A 21,931-nucleotide genomic window follows, 5' to 3' on the forward strand; every position below is an offset into this window, starting at 1 on the left:
AAAGGGTAAAAAAACAATTAAATGTTCTAACTTATTATGTAGATTAATTGTATGATTTATGCAATAAACTTTACAAAATGAAGAAATAAATTATTTTGCAAACATTTTAGTCAATGATCAGAAGAATATTCTCTATAACATTGATGTATTACTATGAAAAATGCTTTAGTAATCAGAGTTAGTGCTTAAACAATTAAACGAATATTAAGAAACAAGAAAAATCAAATGAGTTTCATAAGAAAGCAAATATCTGTGCAATACAAATAAAGAACACATCAGTACAATATCAATTTATCACCATTAAAATCTAATTGTTTATTCTGGATCTTTTACATATAGTAAACAAATATTTCCAATACAATGAAAATTGAGCCTGTTTAAGAAAAAGAAAAAAACATACCCAATACATAAATAAATGAATGTGTTTATGTGATAACAAACATACATTTTTGGCATTTTTATGTAATGACGATCTCAGACACCAAGTATGTACTATGCTAACTTGAGCAATGTTCTGACCACAGTAAATTATGATAATGAACACTTATGTAATGTCTATAGATGATGAGAATGAATTTTGTATTTTAAGAATGTTTAGCATGTAATTCCTGTGCAATTCCAAAATGAATGTAAGAAATAATCCACATATAAGCATGATGTAATAAGATGTATAAAATTACACACACCCATTTTCATCAATTTATGGTATAAAGATCATCTTTTGATTGCCTAAAATACCTTAAATGGAGATTTTTTTAAAATCATATATTAATGTGTCTATGGCACCTAACAGGACTATTTTAGTTTTCATCATTTGTCACATGAAATATTTATAAATGTTGAGGTCTGGAACCTGAAGCCAAATGTATCCTTGTCAGAACAGACACTGATACAAAGAAATAATATCAACTGAGCAAATTTCCAACACCATTAAACAGTTAGAAAATTCACACTTTGAAACTCAATGCATAAACTAGTTACATCAACAATATCAAAAGTAAAAAAAGAAACGTTGACTTCATAGGAGAAAGTTTCAATTCAGACCAGGAAATATTCCTCATAACAAGAGTGTAACAAGTGAGAAAAGAGGAGAGAATGGTCTCACAAAAACACTATATCCTAAAAGACTTTCAGAGGAAAAGTACAATCTTGTCACAAAAGGGAAATCTTCACACTCTGATGCTGAGAAAGAGGAATTTTCTATGCCATATAAGTTTATATGGCCAAATAAAACCAGACATTTAGACGCTGATCTGCATGTCAGTGACTCTGAACAAAAGGTAAATACTATTTCATCATTGCCACAAAAAACATTATGAGTCAATTTGGTTTCCTATAATAAAGATAGAACAATGATTAACAGGTAAAATTTAATTTTAGAAAATGTAGCATACAAAATATGTATACAAATACCATTTATTCTGAGAGGCAGGTCACTTTGGATAATAACTAACTGCAATATACCTTTTACAAAACACCATTTCTATTTATGTGTTAATGTTCAGATTGTATTGCCATTATATATGTTAGCCCATTCTCAAACAATTGAGATGGGGAGATAACCTATCCCAGTGAACTAATACCCTGACAAAGAGAGTTGAAAATAAGAAATTAATGCATTTAAAAAGAACCCAGTAGAATAGAATATGAAAAATGTAAAATTCAATGTGATAAAAGGAGTAAGAGAATCATAATTTACACTTCATGTCTGTTGAAAAGAGGACAAAGATGCTGGTACCTATTAAAAAATGAATAACTGTGGAATGTAGTGTTCACAGAACAAAAGATAACATATCCAATGTGTGATGGAAGCCTAGAATGAAAGATACCATTAAAAGTAAAACGGACTTACAAATGTAATGCCAGGAGAAAACGAAGTTGAATGGTGGAGGATGAGAAACTATTCTGCGACAGACTCAATCAAGCATTGTCATGCCGAGACTAATGCCATCTTTCATGAAAAATGTCATTACTAATGTGGGGACACTTTCATGATAATGAGGACCATGTCTGAAACAGTAGGTGATCATGTCCAATGCAAAACTAGGTCACATATTTACACTGGTGAAAATGAAAACTGGATAGTTAAAAGCTAATATCTATCTGGCACATGGAGAATCGGAAACTAGTCACATGACATGAATGCTTGTAAACTAATGGCTGTGGAAAATGATGCTTACCTCCAAATGTAACATTAATGAGGAATTCCCATGCACAGTGTCGTAGTGCTTTGCCATGAAATGTAAGATTCATGAGGAATTTCTATACACTGTCATAACGCAGTACGTTACAGCAGTAATTGCCCTTGGCAGTCTGTAATGAAACAGTAATGAGCATCTTGGTCCCCAATAACAGTAAAATCCTGTCTTGCCATGCAACTGAAAAGAAGACAAAAGAAATCATATTATTCAAGAGACATGTTACAAGAAAAAGAAAACAAAAACGTAATATAAGTAATAAGAAAACACTTTTATTCCGACTCTATGAGAAATACAAGAGGAGAGAAATTATGTACAAGACAGATTGTTATGTAATATCAGAATGAACTGTAGACCTAAATATTTCTGAATTATAAAAGATATACTTTGAATAAGATCCTTTATCTTAAACAGAACTATGTGTGGCATTTTGTACATAGTCCCTAATTTATCCAAATAAGAGGGGGTCAAAACTAGTTACATTTTTCATACACAAATGACTAACATCAAGAGATTTAATTTTCTCACTAGTCTATGCATTGTCAGGTGTAATTCTTCTTTATATAATACATGAAAATCTGTGTGCAGTTAAATAGGAAATAGTACCATCAACCCATCTCGTTTTCAATTGCTACAGTTGTCCGGTTCCACAGTCCAAATTATACAATCATGCTTGTTTTCCATAATCATCATCACTGTTTGCTGTTTCACTAGAATCTGCTCTAAAGTACTCTGATGAAGATCAATTTTACTATAATTACTCTTAATCAGACAATCAGAATGAAATGGATGATGCGATGCATGTGGTAACTATGGATACACATGCTAATGCAACCCCTATAGGGATTGGACCACTGATTCATTTCCACAGAACTTAATGGTAATATATTAAAATATAAAGACAAGATCTTCATTAGCTTGACATACAAACCACACATGGTTCGATTCCTTAGAGTTAGAGACATTTTTGTCAGCCTTGAAAAATGGGTGCTTTTCAGCATGTTATAGAGCTTCATGCTGAGATAATGATAACTCCATGGTCTGCAGTAACATAGCCATGCCTGAAGTATCCATGAGATATTGATAACTCCATGGTATGCAGTAACATAGCCATGCCTGAAGTATCCATGAGATATTGATAACTCCATGGTATGCAGTAACATAGCCATGCCTGAAGTATCCATGAGATAATGATAACTCATTGGTATGCAGTAACATAGCCATGCCTGAAGTATCCATCAGATAATGATAACTCCATGGTATGCAGTAACATAGCCATGCCTGAAGTATCCATGAGATAATGATAACTCATTGGTATGCAGTAACATAGCCATGCCTGAAGTATCCATGAGATAATGATAACTCATTGGTATGCAGTAACATAGCCTTGCCTGAAGTATCCATCAAATAATGATAACTCATTGGTATGCAGTAACATAGCCATGCCTGAAGTATCCATGAGATAATGATAACTCCATGGCATGCAGTAACATAGCCATGCCTGAAGTATCCATCAGATAATGATAACTCATTGGTATGCAGTAACATAGCCATGCCTGAAGTATCCATGAGATAATGATAACTCATTGGTATGCAGTAACATAGCCATGCCTGAAGTATCCATGAGATAATGATAACTCATTGGTATGCAGTAACATAGCCATGCCTGAAGTATCCATGAGATAATGATAACTCATTGGTATGCAGTAACATAGCCTTGCCTGAAGTATCCATCAGATAATGATAACTCCACGGTCTGCAGTAACATAGCCATGCCTGAAGTATCCATAAGATATTTTGTCCATAGGAAATTAAATACAGGGAATCAAAATAAAATTAAATATTTTGCTACGAACTATACTATAGATACTGAAGTTTGTGAAATTAACAATGGAACAAAATTGAATCCATTTATATTAGCCACTAGGTTAATCTCAAATGATTTTTCACTCTATGTTTTATTCCTGTACTAATCCTACAATATTAGAGGCCTCCCATGATCTTTGCGTTTTGGGAGGTTTTGTGTTTTGGCGGGTTTTGTGTTTTGGGGGGTTTTGTGTTTTGAGGCGTCTTTCTTTCATTCTGAGTCTATTCTCCTACCAGCAGAATGGTGACAAAAATACAAAATAAAAATAAAATCATAATCCCTTTGGATGAAGCTATTTGCCAACTTATGTATTAATGTATGAATGTTTGTATGCTACTTTTAACTATCTTTATAATAGTATTTGCACAACAAACATTATCTAACAAAATACTTATTAGATTCCCTGTATTGCCTTCATGGAATATGTTTTCGGACTGTTAAATGCCAGTGCTTATGTATCAGTCTAAATAGATGTTTATAAAAGGATGTCATTAAGTTAATATTTCACCTGTAACTTCTTTGTTTCCAATCAATAAAATCTGCTCGAGAAAACTTTGATTCATGTTCTTCAGTTAAAAAAGAAGTCACATCATAGAGTGGTAATGTTTTCGACCATTAAAAAATGGAGATACACATTTTTGGACAGTATTATAATGTGGGGATTTAGGATGTTTATAGAGCAATGTTAAATGGTGGGGGGCGTCAATGATGTGTGATGAGTATATTTCTAAGAATAATCAGCAATGAAACTGGTTGATAGCAAATGCAACCAACTCTAATGTTATAAATACCTGTATCTGTTATATGATTTTCTTACTATTTATTGTACTGAGCCTGCAGTTGGCTATTATTTCGTCTCTGTTATTTCTCAGTCTAATCCAGCATTTGATGTCATTGTGGTGACCTCGCTACAGTTCCCTTCTGGGTCATCGCTAGTTTTGACTCGTGCTTCCAAAATATCAGAAGTTTTGTAGCAAACATTGTTTTCATATTTTCCACAAAGATCCATGTGAGGTAATTATTATTTCATGAATATTTATTTTAAAAAAATACATTACTCTTCATTGAATATTCTTATTTTCTTGAATATATTCCGCAGAGTGGGTAAGATTTTCCGCAGTGGTTTTCTGCAGAATTCTGTAGGAACTCTGCAGAATTCACTACCCCATATCAGATTTCATAGGATATACGAACCAGAAGCCTGGCAATAAATAACAGATTTAAATACCATCTAAAGAGACAGGGACTCATGGACCCAGAACACAATTGCAAATGCAATATATTCTCTACATTTGTTTATCAGCACTGAACTTTCCACTGTGCGACAATCAATACAAATCATGTTAATCTAAAATAACTTCAAAGATGACTTCACAGCAAAGTTTTTGACATAGGTTCACTGGCATTCTTTTGAGAGGCTGGACTGTAAATAAAGCAACATGCAATGGCACACAGATTTTGCTTCCAGATCATCACCAAGGCCTTATTACTCACTGTGCACTTTTGCTGAAATACATAGACAACCACACTATAAACCCATATTCTCAAGAATAAGTAACTAATATTAAATCCCTACCAAAAATGCATAAATACAACACTTATATCACCACCAAAATGAGAGAGGAAAAAATGTTCTGAAAATAGACTAAAACTACATTCATGGGTACTGAACTCGAAGTACTAATTGTGACCCGATTACAAACAGGGCTAGAAAATTTCACCTGAATGGACAAAACTTCCATCCATGATTAAAACACTGTCTCTTAAATAGTGCCGCAATGTTTCAAGGAATTTGATCCATGAATATGACAGCTACAGGCTTTTATCTGACACCACTGTAACAGAAACACAAGCAAATTCAAAATGGACGAGTGTCAAAAAGCACAATTTGGATTTGGATTTTTTTTAAAATGTAGCTTTAACAATTTTTCAGTCACATCGCTATGATGTCTGCAGTGTGACAGTTTATAGTGATGCCTAGCACTGGGCCATCATGCCGCAGACATGTAGCATGATGTCCCACCCAGTCACTTTATCCTGACACCAGGCCAACCAGTCCTAACACTAACCTCTTAATGCTGAGCACCAAGCAAGGCAGCTGTTAGTACCATTTTTGTAAGGCCTTGGTATAACTCAGCCGGGGATCGAACCCATGACCTGCTTCCGAGGCGGACGCTATAACCACTAGGCCACTGGAGCGGTTCAAAAATTCACAAAATTTAAAACTTAACTGAGATTTTGCTAATCGAGATAAACAATTCAAATAAACTGTAATTAGTTTCTAGTCCAAACACCAATCTGGAAATTACTAGAAATTAAACTTGACTGTTAAACATTCCTAAAAAATTCAATTTTTGTATATAAAAATTTACATTTTACTTCAATTGTAGTAAAAATTTAAAAACTGAAGATGGCAAATTTTGTTCTACGGCAAAGTCTCTCCATTCCTTTATCATGAACATCAATGTCAATGGTTTTCCTTATCAGGTGTCAAGCAATTACACCTAAGCCTGTCAGTAAAAGGTAACACCTGAGATCTGGTAGCATCTAAATACACTAGCTAGGGGTACTAACCAAGGACATGATATCATTTCCACCCATGAAGGGGAGGAGCCTTTAGATGTTAGACTTCCAATACTTGAATAGTATTGAAAAGTTGTTGGTATTCTTTGAAACCAAGGTAGCATGCCTTTTCCTAATTATATAAGTGAGAGAGAGGATACATCTTGTATTGAATAAAAATTATGCAGTTATTGCAACTGAAACCATGAAAGGATACAAGAAGAGGAAGACAACTTTTTTTAAAACCTGGATATATTCCACATAACAAAGGAGTCACATATCTGACTGATGATACTCAACCAAGTTCCAGTGTTGCATCTGTTCCTGTGACCGGAAGAATAGATGCTGACAGGTTCTCTTACAACAGTGACAAAGCTGACAAATGGGGGTTTCCAGTCAGTTCAGGCACCAGACTGTAATGGCACACCTGGGTCTGCAAACATTCTATGACCATCATCCAAAGCAAAACTGGACCTGAAAGAGACAGAATTTAATCAGCATGATGGGACACGTATGATCTGTAGAAAAAAAATGTTGAAATGAGGTATGATATCATTCATCGCCATGGTAATCATCTTCCAATTTGCTAATGAAAGAAAATGGGGGCTTCCTTAGACGCATACTATATATGATGTGTAAAAACTGCAGCTTTAATTCACCAGAGTATAAGTTGTATAAAAATAAACCTGGGCCAAATCGTGCTGAATGGAATACTATCTTCTCATTGGCCAACTGAAAATAAGTTATAAATAAATACAGGACATCATTTTCTTTTAACCAATGAGAGGACAGTATTCCATTCATAGGGATCTCGCTTGCATATTAAGCAGGCACAATCATGGCAATGTCGACCAGATGTGTGGGAAAATGATTTGGCCTTACTTAAAGGTATGATATTAAGTCAAACGTTTGAAAGAGATACACAGTGGGCTGCCTGAGCTAAATATCAGTACCAAATTTTTTAAGCTATGCGAAGTGTAGCTTGAAATATCAGTGTTTATTCTTAAATAGGTTGTGTGAGCAAGGACACAAGTGTCCTCCCTTGTAGTTATTATAGAGCACGTGTACGACATGTCAATTGTAAGCAACGATACGAGCTCCTTTATGTTGGATTTTCTAGATAGCCCATATTTTAAATATTCAATTAATATGTTTGGTTTAATCTACGACAGAAGGTCTTGTCCAGGACCCAATGTGACAATTAAACTTAGTGAAGTCAAAGTGTGTTAATGACATCATATCAAAGGGGCGCTATGTGTGATATCCAATTACTTCATGTGGATTACGATAATAGTGGAATTGCTAGCATATGCCACAAAATCAAACACCTTCCAAAAATCATTAAACTTAAAATAAATGGTTCGAAAATAAAATTTGCAATCACTTTTTATTTTTTAAGCAAAATCTCTAACATTCAATGACTTTCAATGACCTAGGTGAAAAATAAATGACTTTCAAGGCCTTGAATTGAGGTGTTCATTTCTCAATGACTTTTAATGACCGTGCAAGCCCTGCGACTGCACAGGAAATATGTCACCAGTTGTACCACATTCAGAGTATGACATGGCAAGAGAAAAGAGAAACAATTTGTGCTGCAAGAGATTCTCATTAGACATGCAACAACAGATGGAGATGCACAGGCTGCTGCTGGCTTCCAAAATGCTTACAACATTCTACAGCCAATGTCACAAGTAAAACAACTGTCGGACCCCATGCATTTAGGTCGTTTACAGCTCAAATGGTGTAATTCTGCACTATTTAGTGAAAACATGTTTCCAGGAATAAGAACAAGAGAAGGAAAAAGGCTCAAAGAGAATATGGTCAGCCAAGACATTAAAGCACGATGCAGTTTGATCTTCAAGCAACTGTTGGAGGACAATAGTGGTGATGTTACAAACATTAAATGTCAACTTCCCCAGCAGACTCAATAACAGACTGGGATCATCATTGGAAAGAAAGCAAAACACTTGGAAGGTAAACTTTCAACAAGGACTCTGAAATCGATGGAGACAATGTAAAAGACTGCACTTACCATCAGTTGTATCAAAAGCATCCACAAACTAGGCAATGTATTCTAGCAAGATAAGGAAATATGATACAGGCCCATCTAAGGTACAAGGCACAACAAGGCAATAGGAAGTCTGACTACTGCAAAGGACTGTTAAACTATAAGGGCGATCACTCCTATGCGCAAGTCTAGCAGGAGCCAATGGACACTGCAGACATAAAAGATTATCTTAATTCCATATGTGACATGACAGTGCTCATAGACAAAATGAGGAACACATAATACAGAAGGGAAATTTGTAGGTAACACATTGCATGTTATCTGCATTGTTGTGTTACAACCACCTGATGAGACCTATGCTGAGGTCAAAGCAGTTTTCTCTCAATATGAAGACACAAATAAAGAAATTAGAAAGCAAAATAAAACTTTAAAAATTCTCAAATAAAATAACAAGAAATGACTTAGTAGCTGAGAGAATGAATGAGTGTGTGTGTATGATTTGGATTTTTAACGTAGTTTAAAAAAAAATTCATTCATATCACTACGATGTCTGCAGTGTGACAGTTTATAGTGATGTCTAGCACTGGGGTATCATTCCACAGACATGTAGCATGATGTCACACCTAGTCACATTATCCTGACACCAGGCTGACCAGTCCTAACCCTAACCTCTTAATGCTGAGCGCCAAGTGAGGTAGCTGTTAGTACCATTTTTGTATGTCTTTGGTATGACTCGGCTGGAGATCGAACCCATGACCTCATGCATCTGAGGCAGACGCTCAAACCAGTAGGGCACCGGAGCAGTCAAGGATGAAAGAAAGGAAGGAAAGGAGGAATGTCTTTAAGACAGCAGTATCATACCAGAATAGTCTAGCAAAATAAAGACCACACTCTTTTTCTCCTTCTTGCTCAACACAATCATCCATCCATCCATGCATCGATGCCAGACATGATTTTGATATTGATGTGGGTGGGTGCATAGGACATATCATGATACCTGTATTATTCCATGTTACAATTTCAACTTATCATTATCATGCAGTCTGGAAAGTCACCATGCCCAGTGCAATGCCTATAACCTTTGCAGCACTGCCTATTGTTGTTAACGGAACAAAGTTCTAGAATCAGGTGATCAACATTCACACACAGACTATTGCAGCATAAATGGGAATATTCTGAGACTTCTCAACTTTACCATTAACGCCAGTCTGTGAACATGCTTTTTCTTCCATATGTTTGTTTCAGGATCCGTATATGACAATAGGCCATATAACCAACTGCATGTTACATTTCCTGTCCATATGATACAATCATTATTATGTGCCGGCACAGAATTTCAATATATATTTGCTGAAAGGCTTTGAAAAAAATCATCCAGTACACTTATATATGGTGTAGGAATACATTACCTCAGTACTGAACTCTCCACTGCGTGACAATCAATACAAATCATATGTTACTCTAAAATACCTTCAAAGATGACTTCTTGGTGATGTTCTTGTCATAGGTTTACCAGCATTTCTTTGAGAGGCTGGCCTGTAAACACAGCAACATAGCAGCACGTAAACAGAACACAGATTTCACTTACAGATCATCACCAAGACCTTATTACTCAGTGAGTACTGTCACCAAAATAAACATAGACAACCACACCATAAGCTCATATTCTCAAGAATAAACAATTACGTTTACCAAAAATGCATAGATATAACTGTTCTATCACCACCAAAATGAGAGGAAAAATGCTCTAAAAATAGACTAGAACTACATTCGTGGGTACTGAACTGGAATTGCTAATTGTAACCCGATTTCTCATAGCTGTCATGCAAAGAGGCTTCCGCTATAAACAAAACACTATTAATGAGCCCATTTGATTGGAATCCAGTTAAAATTGCATTTGGACACAATGAAAAAAAACAATCTAGTTATTTTATTGCCATCTTCTTTGATGTGGAGACGGCATACAACATAATGTGGACAAGAGGGTTGATATATAAAATATGGAATAACTGGCAATATGTACAGATAGATAGCCAATTTCTTAAGTGATAGAAAAGTACAAGTCCGCATAAGACAAGATAACTCCAAACAACAAAGATTAGATAATGGCACTCCACTTGGGAAGTGTAATTAGACAGACACTATTTAACATCATGATAAACGACTTGAAAAAAAAAACATTGACCCAAAACACCTTAACACAATTTGCTGAAGACAGCAGCATATGGAAAGTGGGGAAGACCACAATAAGTGCAGTAACTCAACATCAACAAAAAGGGCCAAATGACATGTGGAAATTGGCAGATAAGTGTGGTCTTAAACTGGCACCAATAAAGACCATTATCATTTTGTTTAAACCAGCAGGCAACCCTCCCCTCCAAATCTAAACCTCAACAGAGCAGCCTATAATGTGTGAAAAGCAAGTAACTTTCTTAGGTACGATTCTCGATGAAGAACTCTCGTGGACATCCCACATCAACGAACTTGTGAAACAATTTAATTGGGATATCAACTTGCTCCGCAGCCTCAGTGTCACCAATTTGGGAGCTGTCCAAGGGAAATTCATAACCTTTTACTGGTCTCTAGGAAGACATAAACTTGAATATGACTAACAAGTACATGTATATGGATCAGTAAATACTACATTACTCAGGAAATTAGATACAATCCAATCCAAAGTGCTACAGGCATGCTCAGGAGTACTTAACAGCACACCAAGACATGAAATTCAGATACTACTGGAGAATCCCCACTAGAATTAAGGCAAAAAGAAATGATGCTCCATTACTTTACTAGAGTGTTAGTTCATGACAATACTCCGGTACTTTACTAGTCTAAGAGTGTTAGTTCATGACAATACTCCGGTACTTTACTAGAGTGTTAGTTCATGACAATACTCCGGTACTTTACTAGAGTGTTAGTTCATGACAATATTCCGGCACTTCACTAGAGTGTTAGTTCATGACAATACTCCAGTACTTTGCTAGAGTGTTAGTTCATGACAATACTCCAGTACTTTACTAGAGTGTTAGTTCATGACAATACTCCAGTACTTTACTAGAGTGTTAGTTCATGACAATATTCCGGCACTTCACTAGAGTGTTAGTTTATGACAATACTCCAGTACTTTACTAGAGTGTTAGTTCATGACAATACTCCAGTACTTTACTAGAGTGTTAGTTCATGACAATACTCCGGTACTTTACTAGAGTGTTAGTTCATGACAATACTCCAGTACTTTACTAGAGTGTTAGTTCATGACAATACTCCAGTACTTTACTAGAGTGTTAGTTCATGACAATACTCCAGTACTTTACTAGAGTGTTAGTTCATGACAATACTCCAGTACTTTACTAGAGTGTTAGTTCATGACAATACTCCGGCACTTTACTAGAGTGTTAGTTCATGACAATACTCCAGTACTTTACTAGAGTGTTAGTTCATGACAATACTCCGGTACTTTACTAGAGTGTTAGTTCATGACAATATTCCGGCACTTCACTAGAGTGTTAGTTCATGACAATACTCCAGTACTTTACTAGAGTGTTAGTTCATGACAATACTCCAGTACTTCACTAGAGTGTTAGTTCATGACAATACTCCAGTACTTTGCTAGAGTGTTAGTTCATGACAATACTCCGGTACTTTACTAGAGTGTTAGTTCATGACAATAACCACTTCACGCCCAAAACCCTTGCAAAGTGCAACAAACCATTCTACAAAATAATGATAAGTACAATACCTTGCAGAAAAATAATGGCAGACATTAGAAAAGAGTTACAAATCCCAGAGATCAAACCAGAAAAAATAATACTATCAAAACCAACTCATGGACCTGCCCAATGCCTCAAACTGATTTAAAAATCCAAGAGGAAGTATACAGGACAACCCGGTAGGCCTAAGGGGAATAATTCCAAACTACATAAAACACAAGTACAAGGCCTACACCAAAATCTACAGTCAAAAACAAAAAATCCAAATTAAACAGCCACAGGCATAGCCATCCCTCAATTAGGTCTTACATTAGGACAAAGACTAATGGACGAATGTGCCATATATACTGTGGAATTCATGTCTATAATATCAACGCTAACCCACATCAAAGCAAAACCAATACCAAGAGCAGTAATACTGAGTGACTTGCACAGTGTCCTCCAATTTTGGCATCTGACTAGTCAAAGAGTAGACCAAATATGATAAACTACACAAGATCCCTACTCAAAGACAGACAATTAGGGCTAACTGATAAAATAGTAGAATTCGTATGGATCCCTTCCCATATGCAAATTCCAGGAAATGAAAATGCTGATGCAGAAGCAAGAAACAATCTCAATGATCTCATAATTAAACAGCTTGCTAACAGCGTCACTGAAACATATAGCATGATCCAGAATAAAATAAACGCAATATGGGAAGACAAATGGGATAAGATGACCATAAGTAAACACTCGCACAACAGAGAAAAGAAAGCAATCAGGAACAGAAAATACTCGACTCGACATTAAAAAATTCATGCAATGCAACCATAATAAATAGGATAAGAAGGGGTAGAACCCTATTGGCAGGGTGCACAGGAAAATACATAAAGGGACTCATAAACACAACTGCCACCACTATCCAACTCCGGAAACACTCGAACATGTGCTAAACATATGCCCTTACTACGACACACAAAGGGTGGAGCTACGTATCAAGCAGAAAAACATTGGGGAATGTAACACATACTCGGAGCTACATGAGGCCAAAAACAAACACCTAGATGAACATCACAGAAATTATAAACAACATAGGAAGAGAGGGCAAATCTGAAATATAAACAATATATATATATATATATATATATATATATATATATATATATATATTAAAAAGAAAAGAATAATAATGACCCCTGACCATGGGGAAAAAAGGTCGGAGTGGTTGACAGATACCCAGCTCTATAACAACGGCCTAATCTAAAACAGTGGCAGGGACCAAATAATGCTAAGTCAAAACAACTAAAGTTAATAGTCATCCCAAAAGCATAGCACCAGAGTAACTTTCTCTTCCGCCCCAGCTATGACAAACAAATGGTTGGAGTGGTCGGAGGACACAGCTGTACCGAGATGACTCAAAGAAAAACAGACACTGGGAAAAAAAGGAAATAACAAAGAAAAAGAAAAGCCTAAATATCTAATCAACAGAAACTAACACAGCAATAACACCAGCATAAGGTCACAACATGTTGCAACTAAAACTAGGGATAGCTGAAAATACCCTCCCAGAACAGGAAAGTTGAGGAAAAAAGGGGAAAGATCTCAATCAAATATGCCCAATTAGGGACAAAAATAAGCAAATAAGCTTCAGAAGTCCTTGAACCAAATGGTCAGTCAGGTAAGGAGTGTGTGTGTGTGTGTGTGTGAGACTTGGAAATTTTAATGTAGTTTTAACAATTTTTCGGTCATATTGCTACGATGTCTGCAGTGTGGCAGTTTATAGTGATGTCTAGCACATGGACATCTTGCTACAGACATATAGCATGATGTCCCACCCAGTCACATTATCCTGACACCAGACCGACCAGTCCTAGCACAAACCTCTTAATGCTGAGGACCTAGCAAAGCAACTCTTAGTACCATTTTTAGAAGTCTTTGGTATGACTTGGCAAGGGTTCGAACCTGCAACCTCCTGCATCCAAGGCAGACACTCTAACCACTAGGCCACCAGAGTGGTAGGTAAGGAGTAATATGGCAACTGAGACCCATGATGAAGGAACCAGCAGGGCAGCAAGAGTGGCAATAAAGATCAGATAGAAAACAACAACAAAACAGGGAAGACAAGTATGCCAAAAGAGCATCAGGTACAGGAAGAGAAGCAACAGCAAATAAAGCGAGAAAAGAACACCACAGACAGACAAGGGAGTTGCATCAGATATTAAGAACATCAGGAGCAGGAGAAACAATGTAAATGCAGTACAGTAGAACCTATCTTGAAAGATCACCTCTTTTGCCAAACAATATGGTCTCTCAAGACAGGTAACAAGGCTATATAATCAATAAATATGTGTAATGAGAGTGTGGTCTTTCAGAACAGGTGGTCTCACATAGCAGTGGTCGTTCAAGATAGGTTTTACTGTATTAAGAACATACAAAAGAAGAGAAAGAAAACAACAAGGAAACAGTACAAAGCAAGTGTCACAGAATTAGGTAAAGAAATAACTTGGTTTTGTCTGAAAACAATTAGACTATTTCTCGTTGTACATGCGTACAACGTTATATAGGGTGAATGTGATTTTCCAGGTAAGCGACTGCATTAACATGTACCTAGCCACAGATTACTTGTGTCGGGTATCATGACTAACATTAGGTGCACGGGTATTCTACCCTGACTTGTACTCACTCCCCTATGGATTTAAGGAAGACGATTCCCAAAAAACCACACTGGTCATTTTTTGGATCACGTCAAGGAGTATACACTCTCCTTTATTCTCCAGCCATAGGGGTAAGTGTTAAATTTACATTCTATTTATTTGATAGGCGAAGCTCATTCGGTTTGTACTGTGTTATCGCGTAATGTTTATTACAACGCAGAGTTTTAAAAGTAATATCATATATATAGAAATTATGCATAAACTAATATGTCCCATTTGGTTTTATTATAGCTGCGTATGTGAATCTGTAGCTGCGTCTGTGCATCTGTGTGTCTATGTTGGCAGTTGTGTCTGTGTTGGCAGTAGCTGTGTCTGTGTTGGAAGCTGTTTCTGTGGTGGAAGATGATTCTGACTGTGTTCGTAGCTGACTGTTATAGTAGCTGATTATTATGGTAGCTGACCGTGTCTGTAGCCGTGAATGTATATGAAATGTTATAATGAATATAACTAGAGCAGTCCAAAGCTGTACGAAGCCGTCTAAAGTTTCATGGAGTCATCTGGAGCTTCCAGAACAACGCTGTCTGTTGTGATAGCATTATTGTGAATCTTAGTCGTGATAAGATTATTGTGAATCTTAGTCATGATAAGATTGTTTTGAATCTTTAGTTGTGTCAACGATTATTGTGAATCTTTAGTTGTTTCAAAGATTGTTTTGAATCTTTAGGTGTCAAAGATTATTTTGAATCTTTAGTTGTTTCAAAGATTATTTTGAATCTTTAGGTGTGTCAAAGATTATTTTGAATCTTAAGTCGTTTCAAAGACTATTTTTTTGAATCTTTATAATTTTGTTCTTGTTGAACAACATAACTGTTTAAGGGGTAAGTGCAGTCCATGAGGGTTCTTGGATCTGCACTTCATTTTATTCAATATTTGTTTTGTTTATTTTCAATTGTATTTTTTACATCATATATTTATCATTATTAACTCATTCATAAATTTCCATCTTTCTTACATTGTGTTTGGCTTGTTCATTTCATCCAAAAACCCACTAGGTTACAATTCTGTGACAGCAAGGAAAGTAGCAGCCACTGAGGGGAAAAGCAACTGCCATTCCATAACAATGAAACTAACCACCCCAAAATCCTTTTACAGAGAACAGAAATTGACATCCCCAAATTAATATAAAAAAACCAATGCCCAAACCTGAATACCCACCCCTCCTCCACCCCACACCCCTGACAACTGAAACACAGTAAAGCAGTAAAACAGAAAAGCAACTGCCATCCCTTAACAATGAAAATAACCACCCCAAAATCCTTTCACACAGAAAAGAAATTGCCATACCCAAATAAATAAAAGAAAAAACCCAAACCCCAAACCTGAATTTCCACCCCTACCCTCTGACTACAAGAGAAACACAAAATCTTATAGCACACTAAAGTAAAAGTCACACTGGTCATGTATGTGTTCAACACAGACTATTTAAGTCTTGGGTGTCATTTTATAGAATTTGATTCTACATACTTTAAGTGGTAAAAATTCACATCATTTGGATTCTTAAACATCCACAATCCTTCAGGTTATTATTTACACGCCCCAAAAGTACACATGACAAAATCAATATTAAGGTACATATACATATTTTAATGAAATTAACCTAAAGGTGTGATCCAGTACGATCCAGATTGAATGTTGCATGCTGTAATGTCACAATGAAAGCTATGCATATTAATAAAAAAATTTTTTACTACCCTATATTTGATTCTACTTTTCTTGACCCAAGTTTAGTATATGGCGACCATTGTAAACGACATCAGCGATCAATAATTTTCATGGTTAAGTTTCTTGATGACAATTAAAGAAAAGTAGTGTCAGATTTTAAAAATAATTTATATTTAATTTAACATGAGTAAATGCGCATACATAACCCATGTGACTTGTACTACACCAGTATAGCACATACAGGACATATACATCTATAACTGACATACAGCACAGTACACAACTAGCTTCCCCCCTCCCCCCCAAACAAAATTAATAATATGATGCCCAGCCTGCCAAAGAATTTTGGTCAGAAATCCCGACATTTTTATATAGTAAGCCAATTAAGAGCACAGTTAGCGCATTTGGAATTTTACGATGGATTGCCCTGGCTTTCATTCTGACCCAAAAATGTCCTCTTTAGAATACAACTTGTGTGATGGCCCTGAAAGGATATCAATTGGTGTTGTTACAATCTCCCAAAGCTCAAACACCCAGATTAAGATGGCAAAAGTCAATGGCTGCTGCAAGCCAACATGTTTCGGTATGAATTTACAGTAGAGTATAGGCCAGGCTCCAGATATGTGAATGCAGATTGCTTATCCTGCTATTGTAATCCAAGGGACTTGACGTAGATACAGAAGAATATCTGAAATGTGGATAATGTAAGAAATGACAGAGAGGGCAAATGACATACAGAGTGGCCCACAATCATCTGCATCAAATATTTGTGTAGTGAAAATAAATGGGCTGAATGATCAAATATGGAACTGAGTTGTGGATAAAGTACAATTCAAAATGCGACATATTTGTCAGCTCCTCAGTCAAGTTCTAGTACTTGTTCATTGCAGTTCTGGACTTGGTGAATCTCCTCAATTTTCCATGTCAGGGTCAGATTTTAATCATATCACACTCATCATCAGAGGTATCAAATGAAACATTATATATTGATATAGCAATACTGGTCAGGTGAGAACATTATATATTGATATAGCAATACTGGTCAGGTGAGAACATTATATATTGATATAGCAATACTGGTCAGGTGAGAACATTATATATTGATATAGCAATACTGGTCAGGTGAGAACATTATATATTGATATAGCAATACTGGTCAGGTGAGAACTGGTTTAAAAGGCAGCCAAGTTAGGCTAAGAGTAAAGATTGGTCAGGTGAGACCAGGGTTAAAGGTCAGCCACATTAGATGGAAATAAGGAATGGTCAGGTCAGACCAAGATTAAAGGTCAACAAGGTATAGCTGAGGTTAAAAGCTGGTCAGGTGAGACCAGGACTACAAGTTAGTCAGGTACAACAAAAGTCAAATGGTAATTCCAATAAATAATGGCAAAAGATCCACTGCTGGATATTCTGACCTCCTTCAGTGTTACAAAGTTGTCTAGTCTGCTGCATCTGAAGATGGGGTTCAAACTAAGCAGAGGGTCCATCACATAAGTTGTAGAGAGAATACAAGACATTATCAAGTGTATCCTTTGTTGTTTAGGTGATACTTAATGCGCAGCATACATAGATCTAGTAGAGTAGCATCTTGCAGTGATAACAGCTTTATCGGATCTTATATTCCATGGTCAAACATTACACAGCATTTCATTTGAAGCAATTACAGCAGGAAGCCTCTAACATTGGTCCAGTTTTAAAATGGCTCCAAGAGGTCAAAAGACCACATGCACAAGAGCTTGCCACATCAAGTCCAGCTACACATCATTATGTACTCCAGTGGAATGACCTTATTTTGAAAAAAGGTATTGTCTTCAGAAAGTTTGATAAAAGGGCTGCATCAGGTTGTGTTTCACAGTGAAAGAATTGTGCAGCAAATAAATCTCCAAAGAACAGTACAAGAGCACCATTAGAGTCAACGATGGTAAGTTCACCTATGGACAAGTTGGCAACAGACATTCTTGGACCATTTCCTAGAACACCAAGTGGAAACAGATTCATATTATTTGTCACAGACCATTTTACGAAATGGGTTGAGGTATTTCGTGTGCCTGATCAAACAGCTGAGACTACAGCCCTGGTTATTTCCTGTGCATGATCAAACAGCTGAGACTACAGCCCAGGTTATTCTGATGGAAGTTACAAGTCATTATGGCTGTCTCATTGATGTACACAGTGACCAGGGTCCAAATTACGAAAGTATAATTATGGTAGAACTTTGTGAACTTCTTGAAGTTAGAAAGACCAAAGCAACACCAAGAAATCCCCATGGCAGTGGTCAAGTGGAGTGATTTACTAAGACAATAGCCCAGGTGACAAGGGCAGCTCTATCCAAAGATCAAAGTAAATGGGATTTTAGCCTAGGTTGCCTTGCTGATGCATATAGAGCATCACCACAAGTGTACTGGGATGACTCCTAACTTACTGATGGTGGACCGTGAAGTAAGGTTACTTGCAGAAGTAGTATTTTGTAGTTGCACAGCCATTTCAATGATACTTTATCTTCCTCTAGAGTCTATGTGGAACTGCTGAAGGAGAAGATGCAGACAGGTCACATCCTAGCTTGTACACACTTTCATGTAGCAGCCAAGCGATGGAAGGACAATTATGATATGAAACAAGCATCCCATGTATACCAGCCTGGTGTGGTATCTCTGCACACCAAGAGGTGAAGCAGTTTGTCCAAAGATGCAGAAAACATATGATGGACCGTATTTGGTCAAGAAGAGGAGTTACCAAAATTATATGATCCATTTTGATGTTGATGGCAAACAGAACTTCATTCATCATGACAAAATAAAACTATATAGGGGAAACTATTCTACTGAATGGATCCAAACTATGTTTGACTTTCAATAAACATTTCTCTTCTCTCCCTCTACTTGTACCGGCTAAAAGACCTTCTGAGTGGTAGATTGGTGTAAGAGTAATGTAAACTATCCATTATTACAAAATGCTTTACATTTTTCCTTTAATACAGATTTAGCATGGCTGCCAAACATACTAAGTGTCAAATTTCATTAACACAAGGAGAAGGACCTACAAGTGCCTTAGATGTCAAAATCACATCGAAGAATGTATCAGATTAATTGAACACATTTAAAGCAAACATATTGCCTTGTGACATTTTATTGCTCAATTTGTACATTTACCTGTTCAAAACAAAGTGGCCTGAAACAGCATGTTCAATGCTGTCCAAAGCACTGACCAATGGTACACGAATTCTGAAGCCAGGGTGAAATTGGAAATGAAAAATGGCCAGCCTACTTCAAAATCCACACCCATATGTGATACTACACACAGATATGAAGAGGCTGACAAAACCCACACCCATATGTGATAATAGACACAGATATGAAGAGGCTGACAAAACCCACACCCTTATGTGATACAAGACACAGATATGAAGAGGTTGACAAAACCCACACCCATATGTGATACTGGACACAGGTATGAAGAGGCTGACAAAACCCACATGCATATGTGATACTAGACACAGATATGAAGAGGGTGACAAAACCCACACCCATATGTGATAATAGACGCAGGTATGAAGAGGCTGACAAAACCCACACCCATATGTGATACTGGACACAGGTATGAAGAGGCTGACAAAACCCACACCCATATGTGATACAAGACACAGATATGAAGAGGTTGACAAAACCCACACCCATATGTGATACTGGATACAGGTATGAAGAGGGTGACAAAACCCACACCCATATGTGATACTAGACACAGATATAAGAGGCTGACAAAACCCACACCCATATGTGATACAAGACACAGATATGAAGAGGTTGACAAAACCCACACCCATATGTGATACAAGACACAGATATGAAGAGGCTGACAAAACCCACACCCATATGTGATACTGGACACAGGTATGAAGAGGTTGACAAAACCCACACCCATATGTGATACAAGACACAGATATGAAGAGGCTGACAAAATAGAGTTTATTCTATTCATGAGCAAGGAAGTGTGTGCACTCAAAGGCAAGACCAATTAAAATCAATTTACCAGATGAGATACTGGAGGAGGCCATGGTTGTAACCGGACTGTTAGAAAAGCATACTGATGATATCCTAACAGGACTGTTACATGTTGAAGGATCTGGATATACACCCTTGTCAGACAGTTCTATTGCAAATCCAAAAACATTCCATTGGCTGCAACTCCTGCTCCATATAGCAATACCCTCACGTCTACACATACAAGCAGTTTTCCAATTACTACCCACTGTCAATTGAAATACTAATAAACTCAATGCCACTACATCAGTAGATTGGAATACCAAACAGAAGGAGTAGAGTTCCAGTTCCAGCTCACTGCCAACAGTATCCTCATTCATCATGGTCAAATAAAATGATGGACAAGCTAGGCAATGCTATCACTGGACTTAACAGGACAATGGGTGTGGCCATAGATGTGTTAAGACATGGGTTACAAGATTCAGCCAAGGCATAGCAAGAAGTGATAGAAGCTACAAGATTCAGCCAAGGCATAGCAAGAAGTGATAGAAGCTACAAGATTCACCCAAGGCATAACAAGAACTCATAGAAGCTCTAAGGGAGAAAACAGAAATGTTCAATGAAATAAAGGTACCATGGAAGAGGTGTTACAGATCATCAAGGGGAAACCATTTGAGAGTGATTGATTGGTAGATAGGAAGAACCTGGTGGTGAAGAGATCAAGAAGCAAAGAAGATAGGAGAGTAGAAAGAATAGATGAGAGATTCAAATAAGAGGAGAGATGAAAGTCGACATTAAATTAATATTACAGTATATATAGTGAGGGAGAGCAATTTGTTTGTTTTATTATAACAGCTTGATCTTATGCTAAAATTCAGTTACATTTTAAGTGTTGGAATTATTATTAATATGGTCATATTAAAAATAGCAATACCAATGATTTTGACTTAGAGTGATATAGATTTCTTTATAAAAATAAACTTTAAAGACTCTTTATTTTGTGCCTTTACAATGTAACTGAATTAAGTATTTACTCCCAAGCAATACATCCCATGACAATGAATTTTTTAAATACTCTGCTTCAAATGATTTAATTAATATGCTTAAGTTATTTTCTAGAAAAAGTGATAGTTAAGTTCTCTCCATATATTGTAGGTGATATTCAATGTCAAGTTTAAATTCATTTGATTTCTTTTATAATTATGAGTGTTCATATTACATGCAGGTCCAGTTTATCATTTGTATGTT

General features: G+C 36.5%; 1 long non-coding RNA gene across 1 annotated transcript in view; it reads right to left on the reverse strand.

Annotated features, from left to right (window-relative positions):
• Positions 1 to 2,240: 2,240 nt before the first annotated feature.
• LOC149788811 (uncharacterized) overlaps positions 2,241 to 21,931 on the reverse strand; it is a 20,501-nt gene continuing 810 nt past the window's right edge. The window contains exons 2-3 of the long non-coding RNA XR_016424255.1: positions 6,928 to 7,101; positions 2,241 to 2,378 (exon numbers count right to left, since the gene is read on the reverse strand). This is a non-coding gene — a long non-coding RNA (uncharacterized LOC149788811). The remainder of the gene's footprint in view (positions 2,379 to 6,927; positions 7,102 to 21,931) is intronic.

Source organism: Sinohyriopsis cumingii, chromosome 11 (assembly GCF_028554795.1).
Source record: "Sinohyriopsis cumingii isolate HCF-2022 chromosome 11, ASM2855479v2, whole genome shotgun sequence".
NCBI lineage: Eukaryota > Metazoa > Mollusca > Bivalvia > Unionida > Unionidae > Sinohyriopsis > Sinohyriopsis cumingii.